Source organism: Dermacentor albipictus, chromosome 10 (genome assembly GCF_038994185.2).
Source record: "Dermacentor albipictus isolate Rhodes 1998 colony chromosome 10, USDA_Dalb.pri_finalv2, whole genome shotgun sequence".
NCBI classification, from domain to species: domain Eukaryota; kingdom Metazoa; phylum Arthropoda; class Arachnida; order Ixodida; family Ixodidae; genus Dermacentor; species Dermacentor albipictus.
Window position 1 is genome coordinate 74,840,377 of NC_091830.1, and position 18,421 is coordinate 74,858,797.

Sequence of the window (18,421 nt, forward strand, 5' to 3'; positions counted from 1 at the left end):
ATGTGGGCCAACATTGGATCTCTATCAGAATGGCACAGCCAATATTGTTTACTGACTGTGCAATGTGGGCCAACATTGGATCTCTATCAGAATGGCACAGCCAATATTGTTTACTGACTGTGCAATGTGGGCCAACATTGGATCTCTATCAGAATGGCACAGCCAATATTGTTTACTGACTGTGTAATGTGGGCCAACATTGGATCTCTATCAGAATGGCACAGCCAATATTGTTTACTGAGTGTGCAATGTGGGCCAACGTTGGATCTCTGTCAGAATGGCACAGCCAATATTGTTTACTGACTGTGTAATGTGGGCCAACGTTGGATCTCTGTCAGAATGGCACAGCCAATATTGTTTACTGACTGTGTAATGTGGGCCAACATTGGATATCTATCAGAATGGCACAGCCAATATTGTTTACTGAGTGTGTAATGTGGGCCAACATTGGATCTCTATCAGAATGACACAGCCAATATTGTTTACTGAGTGTGTAATGTGGGCCAACATTGGATCTCTATCAGAATGACACAGCCAATATTGTTTACTGACTGTGTAATGTGGGCCAACATTGGATCTCTATCAGAATGGCACAGCCAATATTGTTTACTGACTGTGTAATGTGGGCCAACGTTGGATCTCTATCAGAATGGCACAGCCAATATTGTTTACTGACTGTGTAATGTGGGACAGCATTGGATCTCTATCAGAATAGCACAGCCAATATTGTTTACTGACTGTGTAATGTGGGCCAACGTTGGATCTCTATCAGAATGGCACAGCCAATATTCGCACCACGCTGTTAACTTAGGCCAACATTGGGCCAGGAATCAGAATGGCACTACCAATATTGGAACCACGCTGTTAATCTTAGGCCGTCATTGGGCCAAGAAGTGCCAATTTGTTTCCAACGTTGGCCCAACCTGACGTGCCGCCTGGGGTATTACTAATCGTCGTCGGCGATAATGCGAGCGGCTGCGAAGTCTTGTAACGGCGTTTACAAACAGTGAATTCATACAAGTGTGAGTTCCGGTTACATACGATAACTCACAGCGTTTGTAATACGGCGCGCCAACGCATTTCCTTCCTCCGTGGAAAAAAAGATTCGCAGTTCCGCTCGAAAGGCGAAGCACCGATTGCAAATTAGTAGATAGCTGTACGAAGTAGGGATAGTGTTTTTATTGACCGCATAAACTTGTAAACATTCGCTTACTATAACTAAATTAACAATGATAAAATATGCGAGCGTGGCTCAACGAGGACGTAGAAAGAAACAGACACACAGAGACAGCGCTGTGCTTATGTGTCTGCTTCTTTCTGCGTCGTACCTTGTCTTCGCGCTTGCACATTCTATCATTGATTCAAACCAACTAACCCGCCAACGTGTTTTAACTCAATTAACCAGCACGGTGCCACACACGCACAGGTAAACATAAACACATCTCGCTCGATATGAGCGCGGAAACTCGCTGTCAAAATTCTGGAGTGAGGAATCGCGGCAGCAGCAAGCGAATTGACCTTCACGCATATCTTGCTTCAACGCGTACGAAACGTCGAAAGCACAGCGCATACGAAGCTACCGGCACTACGCGCACTCTTCAAACACTACAGGTCGCTTTCAAGATGAGGCCCGCGCGGGCGCGCACTTTAGCGACGCGTCGCAGATCGCTTTCAAGACACACGAGCGCCCGCAACGCGTCCCCACAGCGTCCGCCAAAAGGCTGTTTCACATGGCGCGATTTTCAGTCAGCGACACAGCGAATTCCGTCGCTCAGCGACCGCCACGACGTCGTGGGCTCTCCGCGACTGGATTCCAACAGGTTGGTCGCGCCGTCGCTGAGTCGCATCGATCGGCGCTATTTGGGAGGGGCAATGTGTGACGAAACAAAGCGCCGTCAAAATAGACGCTTTACTGTTTTACCCCGCGTTGGTAGCTCTGTGGAGCAATGTCGCGCGCCAGTTTTAGTTATGTTTTAATGGGTCGTACCCACCAGCGCCTGCGGCTTAGGAGCTTCATAAACATTTTGTTTTTCTTCCACTTACACAATTCGTTTAAAAGGAGAAGCTGCACGTTATCCAGGTCGGGAGAAGGACACCGCTTCAGCATAAGGCACGTACCCACTCGATCGCAACCGTCGTCAACCTCTTCATGCTACAAACTGTGCCAGCTGCTTATACGTGCACACTCAACAGCATCTTGTTCTTCTGCAGAAGCAAATACTCATTCAGGAAAAAAAGTAGTGGCTTTCATAGTGACAACTAAACTAAAGTGTACTAAACGGAACCGCCCCACCGACGTCGCACAAGCCGCACGCTCATACTTGCGGTGCTGTGTAGCGTCTCACTCACCCTATCTGCAAGCTGTCGTAAAGTCTCCAGGCTTAAACCCTGTCCGCCTTGGTCGGCCGTCGCCCCCAACCGCCTATTGTGACGGCGCATTGCAAGTCAGCAAGGCAAGACCGCAGGGAGAAGTAAGCCCTCGGACAATGGGGGACCAAGCAGCGACCCTCTCCGCCGGGTGTGACACCATCGCACGGGCGCCTACCATTGGCCCAAAATGGCATCACCTGAGCGGGCTCTCCCATTGGCCGAACGTGACGTGTCTTCGAGACACCGAAGGGCTTAAAAAGACACAGACCGGGAGCAGCAAGGAAGTATTCCAGAGCATTCCTTGATTCATCTCTTTCGAGGTTCTTGCCACGGGCCGCAGCGTCCGAGTTGCTGCCGGCCCGTAATGACTTTAAGACTGTTAATTTCTTGGTCGTCTCACTGTAAATAATGTAAATAAACCACCCAAGTTTTCATCCCGACGTCCTCCTCAACTCTTACAATGTGCACACATGCTCATGCAACCTTACATAAATATTCGCGGCTACATGCATTTGAGATTTTTTGACTGCTTGGACTTCTGTGCTATGATTGCGGGCCAGCCAACTCGCACAGGCTCGCTTGCATTGAACCGCATTCCAGATTGACGAGATTCACGCATGGATCTGCCTTTCACGACGCAAGAGCTTGACGCGGCGTTCGCCCTATGTAATCAGTCGTCGTCGCCTGGTCCGGATGACATATCTTACCGCATGCTATGCCACCTTGGTGAACGGGCCCGAAGTGCGCTCCTTAATATCTATAACGAGTCCTGGCAAGAGGGCAAAGTTCCTCAAGATTGGAAGACCAGCCGCCTGGTACCGCTTCTTAAGCCTGGCAAGTCTCCCTTAGAGATTACTTCATACCGACCAACTGCGCTGGCAAGTTGCATTGGGAAGGTAATGAAGCGAATGATCCTCGCCAGACTTGAGTGGTATCTGAAACATTAAGAAATCTACCCGGACGCCATGGCTGGTTTTCGACGTCACCGATGTTCTATCGACAACGTTATCGATCTGGTAACGTATGTTCAACACCAAAAGACGAGTAAGAGGTTATCTGTCGCAATGTTCATAGATATAAAGGGAGCCTACGACAACGTTCATCATGACGCCATACTTGAAGCATTAGAATCGGCGGGCCTAGGCGGTCCATTATATCGTTGGACTCGCAGTTATTTACATAGGCGGTCTCTATTTCTTAACACTGAAGCTGGCCCAACCTCGCAATATTATACGCACCGTGGAGTTCCACAAGGCGGTGTCTTGAGTCCCACGCTCTTCAACCTTGTACTCATTGCTCTCATGGAACGACTTCCGAACACAGTTAAAATATCAATGTATGCCGATGATATCTGCGTCTGGGCATCTGGTGTGACACGGCTGCAAGTACGCGCCAGGCTTCAAAAAGCTGCCACGTCAACATCGGCCTACTTAAATGAACAAGGCCTCAAGATCTCGCCAGAAAAATGCGCATTGGTCGCGTTTAGCCGAAAGCCAATGAGATCATACGATGTCTCTATCGACGGTCAAAGCATACCTTATGTCAGGACGTAACCATCCTTAGGCATAATCATTGAGCGTGGCCTCTGCTGGAGTCGTCATGTGGCCTACCTAAAGAAGTGCCTGACGGATATTTCTAATGTGCTTAAGTTACTTGGAGGAGAAGTCTGGGATACGTCGGTACATGCATTGATGCAACTATGCAGGTCGCTCTTTCTTGGGTATTTGCGATACAGCTTGCCTGTGCTGTCGAACATCTGCAGAAGTAATATCTGTACACTCGAAAGCGCCCAGGCACTTAGAGTGTGTCTTGGATTGCCGCGGTGCTCGTCAACGGCTGAAGCAATTGCCATTGCACACGATTTCCCAGCCAAGACCCATATAGTCATGGAAGCGTTCAGAGCACATGTAAGACACCTTGCTCGAGTCCCTGCCCATCATCTAGCCTCACTGCCAAATGATCGACCACGTGCTTCCTTTTGTGAAACAGTCCTGCCCTATCGTGCATACCTTCCATCAGGTTATACAGCTCCAGCGAAAGTTCCGTTTCCACCATGGTGCTTGGCCCAAGCAAAGGTTCGACTAGAAGTACCAGGAATACGAACAAAAGCCCAACTCTCGTCTCCAGCACTCAAGCAGCTTTCACTGCTCTTGCTGTGCGAGACGTACAACGAGCATCATCATCTGTATACTGACGCCTCAACCACGGTGAATGGGTCTGCAGAATCGGTGATATTTCCTGCAAAGCCTTCCACCATAAAGATTCGACTCTCTCACCAGACTACATCGACCGCCGTGGAGCTTGCTGCTATTCGTTGTGCACTTCGTGTAATTTCTGAAGAACTACCCAAGAAATGGAGCGTGTTCACTGACTCCAAGGCTGCTCTTCATTGTTTGGTTTATGCCTTACGCCGAGGACCCCACGAACAACTTGTTCTCTACCAGCTCTTCGAGCAAGGACACGACATCACGTTACAGTGGATTCCAAGCCACTGTGGCATAATGGGCAATGAACATGCCGACGCAGTAGCACGATCTGCACATGAGGAGTGCTTGCAAGACTCCATTCCATCCTTAATAACAGACGCTGCAACGAAAATTCGTGTGCTTGCAAATGAAGCTATCAAAACTTTATGGAACACACCAAGCTTAAAGCATACACGTCTACACCGACTGGATCCATCCCTTCGAATTCGACCACCATCTGGACTCTCTCGACTCGAAACAGCAGTTCTTTGCCGACTGTGGCTTGGTGTCGCCTACACAAGATCCTTCGCCTTCCGAGTCGGTATGCATGACAGCGCGGCTTGCAGACACTGCGGCGGCGAGGAGACAATCGAACACGTGCTTTGCCACTGTCCTCAATACAGCGCGCACCGGCTGTCACTAGCGACCGCGTTGGCACGCCTTGACGACAGGCCACTTTCAGAACACTCAGTTTTGGAATGCCGACATGAACTGTCGTCGCAGCAAAAGTCGGTCAAGGCTTCGTTGACTTTTCTACGTGACAGTGGCCTATTAGAAAGACTATAATGGCCCCATTTCATCCCTTTTCATATTTTTGTTCTAACGCTTTTATTTTTGTCACGCTCTTCTTCCCGTCTTTACTTCCCCTTTCCCTTCCCCTAGTGCAGGGTAGCAAACCGGAGGTTTTAAGTCTGGTCAACCTCCCTGCCTTTCTCTCATTTGCATCTCTCTCTCTCTTGACTGCTTGCATCCGCATGCATGATTTTCTATGTACAGTTCCCTACGTATGTTCCCATAAGCATAGTGGATGCAATATGTTATTATAGACATTTCCAACAGACTACTTTTAACAACCCCCAGCATCGAGTGTTTATACATAATCAGAATAAAATTGGCTGCCGAAACACAGTTGGCAAAATGTGATCTATATAGTAGTGTACAGGGTGTCCCAGCTATTTTAGCCTAACTGGCCAATGAAAATAAAAGACTTGGAAAAACACGATGCAACATGTAGTATTATAATGAGACCTCATGTCAGACCTTTGACGGCTGAACACCATGGGTCTTAAAACCGGATCTTATTGCACCATCTTTTTTAAATATTATTTTTCGTTTAACAGATTCGCTAAAGTTATGTTAGCTGGGACATCCTGTGCCGACAATAGACGACACAAATTGTAAGGCTAAAGTGTAGATTAGCTATAGACTGGTATACAGGAATCGTCTATTGGCAGCCTGTAGAAGCCAATCTTCAAAAAGTGCAAGGTCACAAGTCCATAGGCAGACTAGACTGGTCTATAGGAATACTCTATAGATAGTCTATAGACGTTTGCCTACAGTCATTTCATAGACTTCCGTCAACAAAAGTAGCAATGCATAAGTATAAGTAGCAATGTTTTGTCTATAGGCATTCTGCTGGCATTTGTCTACAAAAGCGAATTTTCATTAATCTATAGGTCGTCTACGGTCAGTCTATAGACTCAGACATTTTCTAGACTAGTCTACAAAAAGTGTAAGGCCATAATTCTATAGACTGTCTATAGACTAGCCTAAAGAAATATGCATAGAAAGTATGTTGACTTCATAAACGCATGTCTATAGACATTACGTAGACTGTATACAAACAAATTTTGTAAGGAAGTGGCCGACGTGAACCAAAAGCCGTCATTTTTTCTGTCTTTTCGGTTTTGCTCTGGAGCAATATTGTATATATATAGTAATATTACCGCTGAGTTTCGGCTATAGCGCAATAAATATACCTATTTTTCCCCGCTTTGTGTTTTCGGTTGGACTTCTCTAGCCTCCATCGTCATCTTCCTCGGCCGCATTTGATATGCAGCGCACTCCGACGATTGTCTCGTGCTGCGAGGTTAGAAGCAGAATTTTTTTTGTTAAAAAGAAAGGCGCTTCTTCAGCTCCTGCCATCGGTCAGAGCGGTTCTCAGGTCCTCCGCGCGCTGACTCACGTATTGTTGTAGAGGACCTAACATCGGTCCCTATATACACTCCGTTTAAATTGTATGCACATATCACGGTGCCGTCATACATACATTTGCTCTTACGCAGCGTAATACTAGTGCGTCTTCGACGTATTCTACCAGAAGTTGCAATGTCTTTAAGTGACCAGAAATGTGGAGCCCGTCAAGGGATATCCTAAAGAAGTTGCATCGGCTTTCTGTATATTGAAAACGCGCTTTCCTTTAGACTTAAGTGATGTAACTAGAAAAAGATTCTGTAAGGACCTGATAGATATTATGATGCCAGTACTGTTGTACATACATACATACATACATACATACATACATACATACATACATACATACATACATACATACATACATACACACACATACATACATACATACACACACACACACATGCGCTCGTATGCGCGCAAACATCTATAGGTTCGCGCACACATTTTATATGCACATATACAGGCAACTAGCAGCTAATCTATACATAGGAGCCCACCTTGAACCCAGAAACGCATCAAGTGCTGGTTTTCACTAGATTGGCATAGCTCGCACACAATGAGGAAAAAAAAAAACATTATGCCCCGACCGCCCGTACAATGGCTATTATTCACCCAGGAGTCCGAAATTAACGAACGTGGAGTTCGATTTCAGGCTATTCGTGCACTAAGAACATGCCCGCCACGCCGTTACAGTATTCACTGAAGGCAAAGGGTGCAACGGCATTCGGGAATACCCGTGCGACGCTGCTCAAGCGCTTCTTTTTGTCAGCGATGTCCCTGACGTCAATTTAGACGTCAGGGACATCGCTGTACGAAGAACGCTTGTTTGCGTGTGTGTGTGTACGAGCTCGGAATTCTCCCGTCGAAAGTACGATCGTTGCACCGACTGTATCCGAAGGTTGCGTAGGGATGCGGCATGCTAGGCACTATAGGCATGCCATGCTGCAACGGCCGCCATCTTTGCAGGAAATCAAAGACTGTGCAAACGACCATTCGTAACCGCTCGAACGCAGGTGTCAGCGTTTGTCGTCCGAATGACCCCGTTAAAAAGGACAGGCGCACTTCTTGCTTACAAAATGTCGTTCTGACGAAGTAGATGACGCGCTAAATATCCCCACCGCCTTTGCACGCCAGGGTTAGGGCACGTCTTGGGCCTTGTCGTTGCCCGCCTCGTGTGTGCTGTCGTGGCAAGGGAGCTCGCTGAAAACGACCTCCGTTTTTGCATTCGTGCGTTGACGATGCTTGTAAAAAAAGGACCACATAACCTTTCTGACGCGAAATCCAATATTACGATCGAGTCTGAGCACCTTACCTTCTCAGCACATTGCAATCGATTTATTCCAATTTGCAGCAACTCATGCGAGACCAGGGAGGAATCCACCTTGCTCTTCAGAACGATTATCATAGAGCTCTCATGCGGGAAGCGCTGCATTTGGTCAATTGAAAGGAACTCACGTAAACGACGTCGTATCGTAATACGGACGCGAAAGAGTAACGATAGCTGGCGTTGTAACAGCGCGATGAGATCAAGAAACACAGACGCAAAAGAAAAGAACAAGCAAAAGAGCAAAAGAAGAGCCCGGGTGGCGAAGAAAAGCTGCACGCTCCAGCGCCAGCCTTCCACGAGGCGCAAACCGCAAACAGAAGCAGCAGGATCGCCTCCTCAGCTCGCTTCGCCCGCACAGCCAAACGGCGGAGCAGTCGAGAGAGAGAGAGGGGAGAGAGGAAGCCAAGCACGGCGAGGAGAAAGAGAGTGAGAACAAGATTGAGAGAGAGAGAGAGCAGCGTGTGCGCGTGTGTCTCCGCCGCGCCAGGTTTTCGGCGCAGCAAGGCATGAGTCATCCCGGTGGCGTAAGCAAAAGCTGCACGGGGGGAGTCTGCCATGGCGGCCGAGAAGCGGCAGTGGCCGGTGTTGTGAGCGCGCCCGCTTCCTGCTGCTGCTCGCCCGAGTCCTTCCTTCCTCGACCACGATGACACCGTCGCAGCGCGGCTCCAGTGTCCGCTGCGCTGGCCGGCCCGCTGCTTCGCCGCGCGACGTCGTCTGAAGAAAACGGAAACTTGCGCCGCCGTGCAAATGTGTGTGTGTGCGTGCGACTCGGGAAAAGCGAAAACACGGGCCACTCTGCTTTCGGGTTCGGATGCCTAAGCTGCTGCCCTGCGTCGACGGTTCTGCTGTTGCCGGAGACGGCTGCAATTGCATGGCCGCTGGTCTAAGCTCGGGGTGAGTGGCGGCGGCTCAACTTTTCCTTTTGCGCGCGCTTTGCTCGCCTCGCGATGTTTGAAAACGAAAAAAGAAAGCCGCGTTGAAAACCGCGTCGCTTCCAGAGTTGCGAGCGTGTGCGCGTACAACTCGCGTCCCTGCGGATCGCGCGGCCGATGAGTCAGGGACCGCCGGATAAGAACTGCCGGCGGATCTGACTCATGGAGAGAGGCGTCCGTTGAACCGGCTCGCTCGGTAGCTCGACATCGAGGCCCCCCTCCGATGCCTGTGCCAAGTTCTTTTTGCCCCCTCCCATACCGTTTTGTGTGTGTGTTTTGTCCAACGCCCTTGGCTGCAGAGGCCTTCCCTAAAACAGAAGCCTACGTCCACCCGTGCAAAGCGAGCCGTTTTTTCGCGTACGTCTGTTCGCTTGCGCGCGCGCGCAAGTATTGCGTGCGAAGTTCGCAACCCCGCGCTCGCAACAAACGACACGCTTGAACGCCTTGCGCGTGCGCACCAGCGCAGCACCTGCGCGTCACCTCGGGAGCACGAGAAGCTCGATCTATCTATCTATCGCTTGCACAAGGTGCGGGCAATACCGATGTCGCGCACTCCATTGACGCAAGGGACTCGTCCAACACCTGGACGCTGTTGTCGCGTCTTGGGTTTTTGCTCGACCTCAGGTCTGGCGGTGCTTCTTTCTTTTTTTGCTTCTGCGGGGAAGACCGCTCCACAACTTGGAAATGTTGCAGAAAGAAGCGATCGGGTGTGTGTACGTTCCGATCGTGCTTGCATTTGAAAGAAAGCGACGCGTTGAATCCGCCGATTGAGCGCTCTGCCGTGACGAGGTGGGGGGGTGCGACAGGCAGCAACTTTTCGCGGACGTTCCGTTTTTGGAAGCGTGCCACGTTTCGTGTGACGACGTTGCCAGCAGTGTGCGCGGTGTTTGTCGCTTGCTCGCGCGGTTTGAGTGTGCTGCGCGGAGCGGGGGGTGGGGGTCTGGTGGTTTCAGAGCTCCGGACCATGCACCGAAGATGCAGCAGGGCACCCCGTCTCAATCGCGACAAGCGCTGCTGCAGACTTGAAACGGCCCGATGCGCGCGATATGTACCGGGTTGCACCCGACCTCCCCCCGTCTCTTTGTGGGTCACTCGCTGTCGCTCCGGTTGGCCTTTTCACGAGCGGTTTTTTTGAACGAGCGTGAGCAAAACGCGCGAGTAAGCAGTGTTGAGTTACGCCGGAGAACATTGTTATAGATACCTCGTTAGTTCGCCTGTTCTGTACGCTTGAACGACATTCGTCATGATCTAACCACACCGTGCCAACTGCGTTTGTTAACCACGAAAGACTGCTGACGGAAAAGCGACTCACACTAGTTTGCTTAACAGCCTTGTCAAACGAATGACTTTTTAGTGGCAGACGTTCAACCCACTAAGCAGCTTTTAGGCTAACAACGGAAGGCACGGTTTTCAGCTGCTAGCTGTGTCGTCTGCACGGCACAGCGCGTCGCTCCTGAGCTCGTAGCAAGGCCGCTCATTCCGAAGTTGGAACGCTTCAGTGATTTTCAAAACCGCCATGAATGGGCCCTCACCGAGCGCTGCGGTTTAACGTTCCTCGTCGTGTAGTTGTGTGTGTCGCGCCGTAGGGACATGGACGCAAGGCGAATGTGACGACTAAAGGTCCTCCATGCACGCTTTAGTGACGACACGCAACAAGGAATGTAAAAAGAAAGAAAGAGTGGGCATAGCGTGCTTGATGAAACGAACTGATTGTCGCTGAGCGGTAACAGCGGGTTAGTCAGTTTAATTGCCGGCGGAATGTCAGGTTTCCAAAAATCTCTACTCAAATGCGTAATGATATTTAAACACGTGTCAGCCAAAAAAAAAAAAAGTAAGGGTGTGCTCAGAGACAAGGACTATGACACGAGATTTCTTTCCGGTAGCGACGCACACTGGTGGACATCACCGTTCTTTTGTCGATCGGTGTTGTTTCGAGCTCAAATTACGCCACACTGTCGAATCGACCGTGTCAACTCCGATTCGATCAGATTATGGCGGCTGTGATTGGCCCAGAACGTTAGCGTAACCGAATTGCACAATGTGGCGAAACTAGACACCGCCCAGATTGACAGCATCGGTTAGTTTCGACGAGTCAGGTTCTACATCTTGTTTGTCAGGCTAGCATTGCACCCAGGTAAGGATTCTGCGGCGACGTTTAAGTTCTAGTGAGGCACTGTTCATTTGATTTGGGATTTGGTTAAAGTGCATGGACGCAGGAGTCACGCTCACGACACAAAAGTAGTAAACAAGTAGCTGAAAAACTACCATGACTACAACATGGCGTGAGTGCCCGCTCTGTAACGGGGATCGAATGTCATGGATGGCATTTCAAAAAGTGACGGAAACACGCGGACGAAAAATACAGCGAGATTTCAATATTCCCGGTCCAACCACATAGGTGTATCCACTGGGGGCGGGGGGGCAGGGGGGCATCTGTCCCCTCCCCGACTACTTTTTATCTGCGAGTTTAGCAAAAAGCGTGTCACCAAAAAGCAAACGCTACGTATAGCCCTAAGAGGCTTATCACAGGCCAATCTGTCGGAGGGAGGGAGACGTACCGCCCACTCCCCGCTTGTAAGAATGGCGAAATAGGCTATTTGCTAGGCCACACACACACGCACATTTTTGAAAGCGGACACTGTCGGACTGCACATTGGCAAATTCAACAGCTGTTGTCAAGCTTTCCATTAGAAATCAGATTTGGTTTTAGTAATTTACCTCTGTTTAATAAGTGTTATCATTTTAGCCATTTTGTTGTTGCGCTTATAGATACTTTGCTCTGTTTATGACAAAGTTTTCCGTTTGGTAATCAGCGACATTTTTAGTCACTTGAATGAACAGTTGGCGATATTTTAAGGACGCACAAGATAGAAAAATGGCCTTATAAAAGACAGTTTGTTATTCATAAGCTGCATGTATAGCAGCCCGAAACTCTGCTGCATGACGCATAGGCTCCGTTACTACGTAGCAACGGTCGCCTTCAGGTTGGGAGCCTTCACACTGTGATTGTGCTTTATCATGGCAATCGCGTACTTTGGGCTCACACACTTGAAGTTTCTTTATTATTTAAGAAAACCTATTTGAATGCGCCTAAACGTTCCGGGTTAACTGGTGTCTCTAAGCGCATTTAATTGATGGACGCGCTCGAGCGTGTCACTAAGCTAATTTACCAAAACCAGATGCTATACATTTTATGTTCACATTGAGAACGCAGCACGTGAATGACACATACTGAGTGCGTGAAAAATGCGTTGAAATCTGAACAGCTGAGCTCGTTTCCGGGCGTATGACAGATATCGCTTCTGTTTCTGTTTACGAGTTAAAGACATCTTACTTGAAATCAAGAAAAAGAAATGGGCATGGGCAGGACATGTAATGAGGAGGGAAGATAACCGATGGTCATTAAGGGTTACGGACTGGACCCCAGGGGAGGGAAGCGTAGCAGGGGGCGGCAGAAAGTTAGGTGGGCGGATGAGATTAAGAAGTTTGCAGGGGCTGCATGGCCACAATTAGTACATGACCGGGGTTGTTGGAGAAATATGGGAGAGGCCTTTGCCCTGCAGTGGGCGTAACCAGGCTGATGATGATGGTGATGATGATGCTTCTGTTTCTCATGGCTTTCAAACTAATCAGTACTTCACGGCGGATTTCAGGTTAAAAAAAAAATTATGGGGTTTTACGTGCCAAAACCACTTTCTGATTATGAGGCACGCCGTAGTGGAGGACTCCGCAAATTTCGACCACCTGGGGCTCTTTAACGTGCAACTAAGTCTAAGTGCACGGGTGTTTTCCCATTTCGCCCCCATCGAAATGCGTCCGCCGTGGCCGGGATTCGATCCCGCGACCTCGTCCTCAGCAGCCTAACACCATAGCCGCTGAGCAACCACGGCGGGTGGATTTCAGGCAGGTCGAGGACGAAAATGTAGTATTAGTATAGTACATAGTATAGTAAAATATGGTATATAGTATAGTAGTCATCGCTGTGTTAACAATACGTGGCGAAGCGCGTCCCACAGAATTTCGTTCTCCTACCACGAACGTCCAGAACAACAACAACAAAAAAAAACACTTTCTTTCTTTCTTTCTTTATTGATTTATTTAAGACAATGAACAGATTGTCTTAGGGGACACGGCTAAAGGCAAAACATTTGCCTGACTAGGCCGTGCCACCCGTACATTGGCAGCAACATGGCAGTGGCAGGCTTTCAGGAAGTCACACATGAAATTAAAGTAGTACACATTTTCAACACTTGAGTACACAATTCGCGTAAGAAGAAAAGAAAAAAAAGGTTAAAGTTTATACAGTTTTCTAATCAGTTGAAGCACAACAACAACAGGGAAAAAAAGTATGTACGAAATTTTCCATACCTGTAGCTGAAAGGTTAAAGTTTGCACAGTTTTCTAAAAACAACAAGAAACATGAACAAAATTTTCTATACCTGTAGTTCAACCTTTCTATTAGTCTTCGGATAGTAACAATTCTTTTACCGTTTTCTTAAAGTTTTGCTTTGAAATTCCAGAATTTAGCAGGTCCAATACCAAGGGGTAGTCGTTTAGAAGGTTAGGAAGTTGAACTGCTAGTTTTTGATCTCCGTATTTCGTTCTGCAACGTGGTTTTTCTATCAGAGTTTTTCTGAGGTTATAGTTTGTCGTTCTGCCATGGTATTTACTTTGGAAGGAACATTTGTCTTCCCAGAATTGCCGTGAAATTTCGAGGAATAATTTGTAAGTGTGAAGTTTTGATGCTGTTAATATTTTATATTTGTTATAGTATAGTTTAGTGGTATCAGTACGTTCTAAGTTACCTATCGCGCGCAGTGCGCGGTTTTGGAGTGTTTGAATTGATTTTAAGTTAGTTTGTGTAGTGGTTGACCAAACTAGCAAACAATACGTTAATCGAGAATGTATAAGCGCGTTGTAAATATTGCGCTTCACATTTATCGGTAGCAAATATCGCAACCTATTTAGCATACCGACAGCACGAGCGATATTTTTTCTAAGAACGTCTACGTGCGGTGACCAGGACATATTTTCATGGAATATAACTCCTAAAAATCTGGCTGTTGATGCCCGTTTGAGGTTGACCTTCTGAAACTGGAGTGTTATCTGAGGATGGATTATTGTTCCTTTTGATTTAAACACTAGATACTTAGTTTTAGTTATATTTAATTGGAGTTTATTCGCATTTAGCCACAAGCCTAGTTGCTGTAACCAGATGTTAGCCTGCTCAAAAAGATTTCCTATTTCCCTTCCTGAGAAGAACACGTTAGTATCATCCGCGTATAATATAATATTAGAACAGCCTTGAATATTGACAATATCATTAATATAGAGTAAAAATAAAACAGGCCCCAAGACGGATCCTTGCGGCACGCCGTACTTAATGTGCTGAATTTCGGAACTAACTCCATTTATTGTTGTGTACTGTGTTCTAGAGGTCAGATAGCTTTTTATTAAGGATAATGCGACACCACGAATTCCATAAAGAGGTAGCTTTTTCAAAAGGACATCGTGTTGCACGCAATCGAAGGCCTTCCTAAAATCTAGAAAGATACCTAGAGTTAACATTCGGTTTTCTATGTTGTCAAGGATTTGTTCCTTTATTTCAAGTAAAGCGGTTTCTGAAGATTTAGCTTTGCAGAAACCATATTGCTCCTGAGCTATTATGTTATACGTGTTTAGAAACTCACAAAGTCTTCTATTAATTACATGCTCAGCAATTTTCGCGAAGACAGAAAGAACAGATATTGGCCTGTAGTTATTCATGTCGTTAACTGGGCCACTCTTATGAATGACTGTCACTCGGGCTAGCTTCATCCTATCTGGAAACACACCGTTAGAAAGAATTAAGTTACAGATATGTGAAAGAGGCGTGCTTACAATTTCACTGACGGCTTTCAACGGCTTCACTTTTATATCATCTTCACCTGAAGCACAACTGTCTTTCAACGATAAAATTATTGTCTGTATCTCGTGCTGCTCAGTAGGCGCCAAGAACAGCGTAGAAGAACATCGATTTAATATATATTCCGTGCAAGAGACTGGTGTATCATTTTGTGAGGACGCACCAGCATCAATAAAATGAGAATTAAAAGTATTTGCAACCTCAATATCTGACAATTCACTATGCTGAAATGCAACTTTTCTTGTGATAGCGCCTTTGTTAATTATTTCATTGATCGCTTTCCACATGAGATTTGAATTTCCCATGATAGCAAAAAACTTGTTCGCGTAATATTCTTGTTTAGAGCGTTTAATATCGGAATTCAATTTGTTACGCTCAGATTTGAAAGACCGAAAGTCATCTTCGCTTCTGCTACTCAAAAAGATTTGGAAGAGCTTGTTTCGACATTTTATCCTGTTATAGAGGTCACGAGTTATCCAAGGCTTTCTGGCTTTGTTGTGTTTTTTAAGCTTCTTAAGTGGGAAACATCTGTTGTATAACAACGCGAAGGTAGATATAAAAACATCGTAAGCCTTATTTACATCAGTTTCCGCGGTCACTTCGTCCCACCGATAAACAGAGACTAGTTCAACAAATTTCTTAACACTTTGTTCTGAATAAATTCTTTTTAAGCTTTCAGGGCATATATTGGATGGCTGTCTATGAGGTAGCAGACAGTATATAGGCAAGTGATCACTAAGATCGCACATCAAGACTCCTGCCTTTACATATTCAGCAGAAAAACTCGTCACACAGAGGTCAAGTGTTGTCTGGCTTGTGGGTGTGATGCGAGTAGGCACGTTGATGACATTTGAACACCCGTATGATTCAAAAGTTTCCTGAAAACGCGTATATTCTAGGTTGTCTGGGCAAGCATCTATATTAAAATCGCCCATTAATATTGTTTCGAGTTTAAGTTCGGTGCTGAGTTCTAATAATTTTTCAGTAAATTCTAAAAACTTGCACATGGATCCAGATGGCGGGCGGTACACTACCGAAATCAAGGTGTTCATGCACTGAAGACCAATACATTCATAGCATTCGTTAACAATCTTGAGCTCGGGGATTATACTGTACGACAAACCAGATCGGACATAAATAGCAATTCCTCCTCCTAGTTTTTTCGTTCGGTAAACAGAGATACAGTCATATCCAAAAATAGAAGCGCATTCATCCTCTGATGTAAACCACGTTTCACTAAAACAAAGCAAATCGAAGCAGTGTTGCAGCTCAGACAGATACAAACTGACTTCATCAAACTTATTTCTCAAACTTCGCACATTAAAATGAAATATTGAAAGTGGACATTGGTTCTTTAACGACGCGACATCCCCAGAAAATTGGAATTCCAGGGTCGCCATTGTGGTTTAGTAAACATAACACATCTTTTGCTATCACGTATGCCGCCATCACTTCGAGGCTGTAAGACTGGCCAGATCCTCCTCGCCGCGTATGACAACAGCTCGGTCGCCGCTCCTTTTTCGCACCAAAACTTTACCGTTTGAATGCCAGACGTATGCGTATCCTGATGTCTGGGCCCATTCCTTCGTCTTTGATAAAATAGCACGTGATAGCCGTGTCATATTTTCACAGAAAAACACGTGCCCATGGTCCTTTAGTTGCTTCTTGTTAGCAAGCCAGGAATCGCGAAGTTCCTGGTGAACAAAACGGATAATGATCGCCCGTGTTTTGCCTGGTTTAGCGGGAAGTCTGTGTATAGCCATAACATCACTCTTGTTCAATAGTGGAAGCTTAATTTGCATCGCTACTTCATTTACCTTCATCATTAGATCTTCGTTCTCGCTTTCAGTAATACCGTGTACTTCAATATTTAACCTGCGGCTACGGCATTCAAGGTTATCCAGATCCCGTTTGATTTGAGACAATTCACTGCTCGAATCTGCATGTTCAAGTTGATCAACTCTGTTTGATAGTTGTGTGGTAACTTTTTCCTGAGCCTGCAGCCTCGTCTGAAATTCATCGAATTTATCAGAAATATGTTGCACAGACGATTCTAGTTCCACCAGTTTGATTGGCAGATCCAAGAGGGTATCTAGCTTGGATTCGATTGCTAGAAGTCGAACTGCTATGTCTCTCTGCGGCGTGTGCCGCTCAATTTCAGCATCCGCCCCTTGTCCCACCCCCCGACATGTCTCACATTTCCATGCCTTCTTAGACATGTCGCGCTTTCCAGTAAAAGCGTCTTCCGTTATACCGGAGCACGAACCAAAATGAAATTTGAATTTGCACTCACAGCAAGTCATGTACAAGCCATTGTCAGGCACCGCGGAGCGGCACACACAACAACGCGACATTTCAACAGGTACTAGTAACACTCGTAAATCTCAAGCAGCGTTGGCAGCAGTGGCTAGCACATACAAAAGGTAACTGATAGAAAACCACCAACCTGTAATATTTCAAAAACGTGTTTCAGCGGACATGCGTCAGATGCTGCCGCTACTGCCAAAGTGCGCAGGAAAACGGTTGTCAGGGCTTGATATAGCCACTGGTCCAGGGGGCGCTTCGGAATGTGCGTTGATAGTAGATCTATGGCAGGGAAATCCGCGCGGCGGTATGGGCTCACAGTATCGGCGATGAGGCTGCAAGTGGCAGAAGAAACCGGGAGTAAAGTTGAGTGCTTGAAACCGGGGTAGGCCAAAGACGGGGCACGGGCACCACAGTCTTGCGACGAGCGCCCGACGATTCCACGGGTAAAGCTTGTAGACGAGGCAGAAGCCACCGTACCTGTAATATTTCAAAAACGTGTTTCAGCGGACATGCGTCAGATGCTGCCGCTACTGCCAAAGTGCGCAGGAAAACGGTTGTCAGGGCTTGATATAGCCACTGGTCCAGGGGGCGCTTCGGAATGTGCGTTGATAGTAGATCTATGGCAGGGAAATCCGCGCGGCGGTATGGGCTCACAGTATCGGCGATGAGGCTGTAATATTTCAAAAACGTGTTTCAGCGGACATGCGTCAGATGCTGCCGCTACTGCCAAAGTGCTTGGGATAATATGTAGACTAAGCGCATTTGCGTGGTAGGAAAACTACGTTGCCTTGTGTTCTCTTGAATCGTGCCGTATTCGCAACTTTCCCATCTCAAGGTGATGAAAAATATTTAAGCTGTCGTAATTCGTAATGTAGATATTATTAGAGGTGGGCGAATGCTGGCTTTTTCGAATACGAATAGTAAGTATCGAATATCAACCAAACGCAAACGCGAATTTTTTTTTTTTTTTTCAGCAGGAGTGCTTATTTCCGTTTAAGCAGGCGACACACTTTCGCTCAATAGACAGTCAACTATCACGGGCAATTGGCGTCGTTTTGATCACAAGATCACCCCAACTGTTGTGGAAAGAACTGCACGACTAGCCGCTTGGCTGGCACCTTTGGAACCTGGTTGCCAA

The 18,421-nt window shown here is 46.9% G+C and overlaps 2 protein-coding genes across 9 annotated transcripts in view; one reads left to right on the forward strand and one right to left on the reverse strand.

Annotated features, from left to right (window-relative positions):
* Positions 1-18,017, reverse strand: part of LOC135898887 (uncharacterized) — a 129,436-nt gene extending 111,419 nt beyond the window's left edge. For 4 of the 8 annotated variants that reach the window (XM_065428128.2, XM_065428120.2, XM_065428111.2 and 1 more), the window contains exon 1: positions 17,423-18,017. The gene's annotated coding sequence lies outside the window, so the exon portion shown is untranslated. The remainder of the gene's footprint in view (positions 1-17,422) is intronic. The other 4 variants (XM_065428137.2, XM_070528002.1, XM_065428094.2 and 1 more) reach the window with 2 other exon arrangements.
* The window catches only part of LOC135898878 (dual specificity protein phosphatase 8-like), a 134,765-nt gene continuing 124,995 nt past the window's right edge, over positions 8,652-18,421 (forward strand). The window contains exon 1 of the mRNA XM_065428073.2: positions 8,652-9,033. The gene's annotated coding sequence lies outside the window, so the exon portion shown is untranslated. The remainder of the gene's footprint in view (positions 9,034-18,421) is intronic.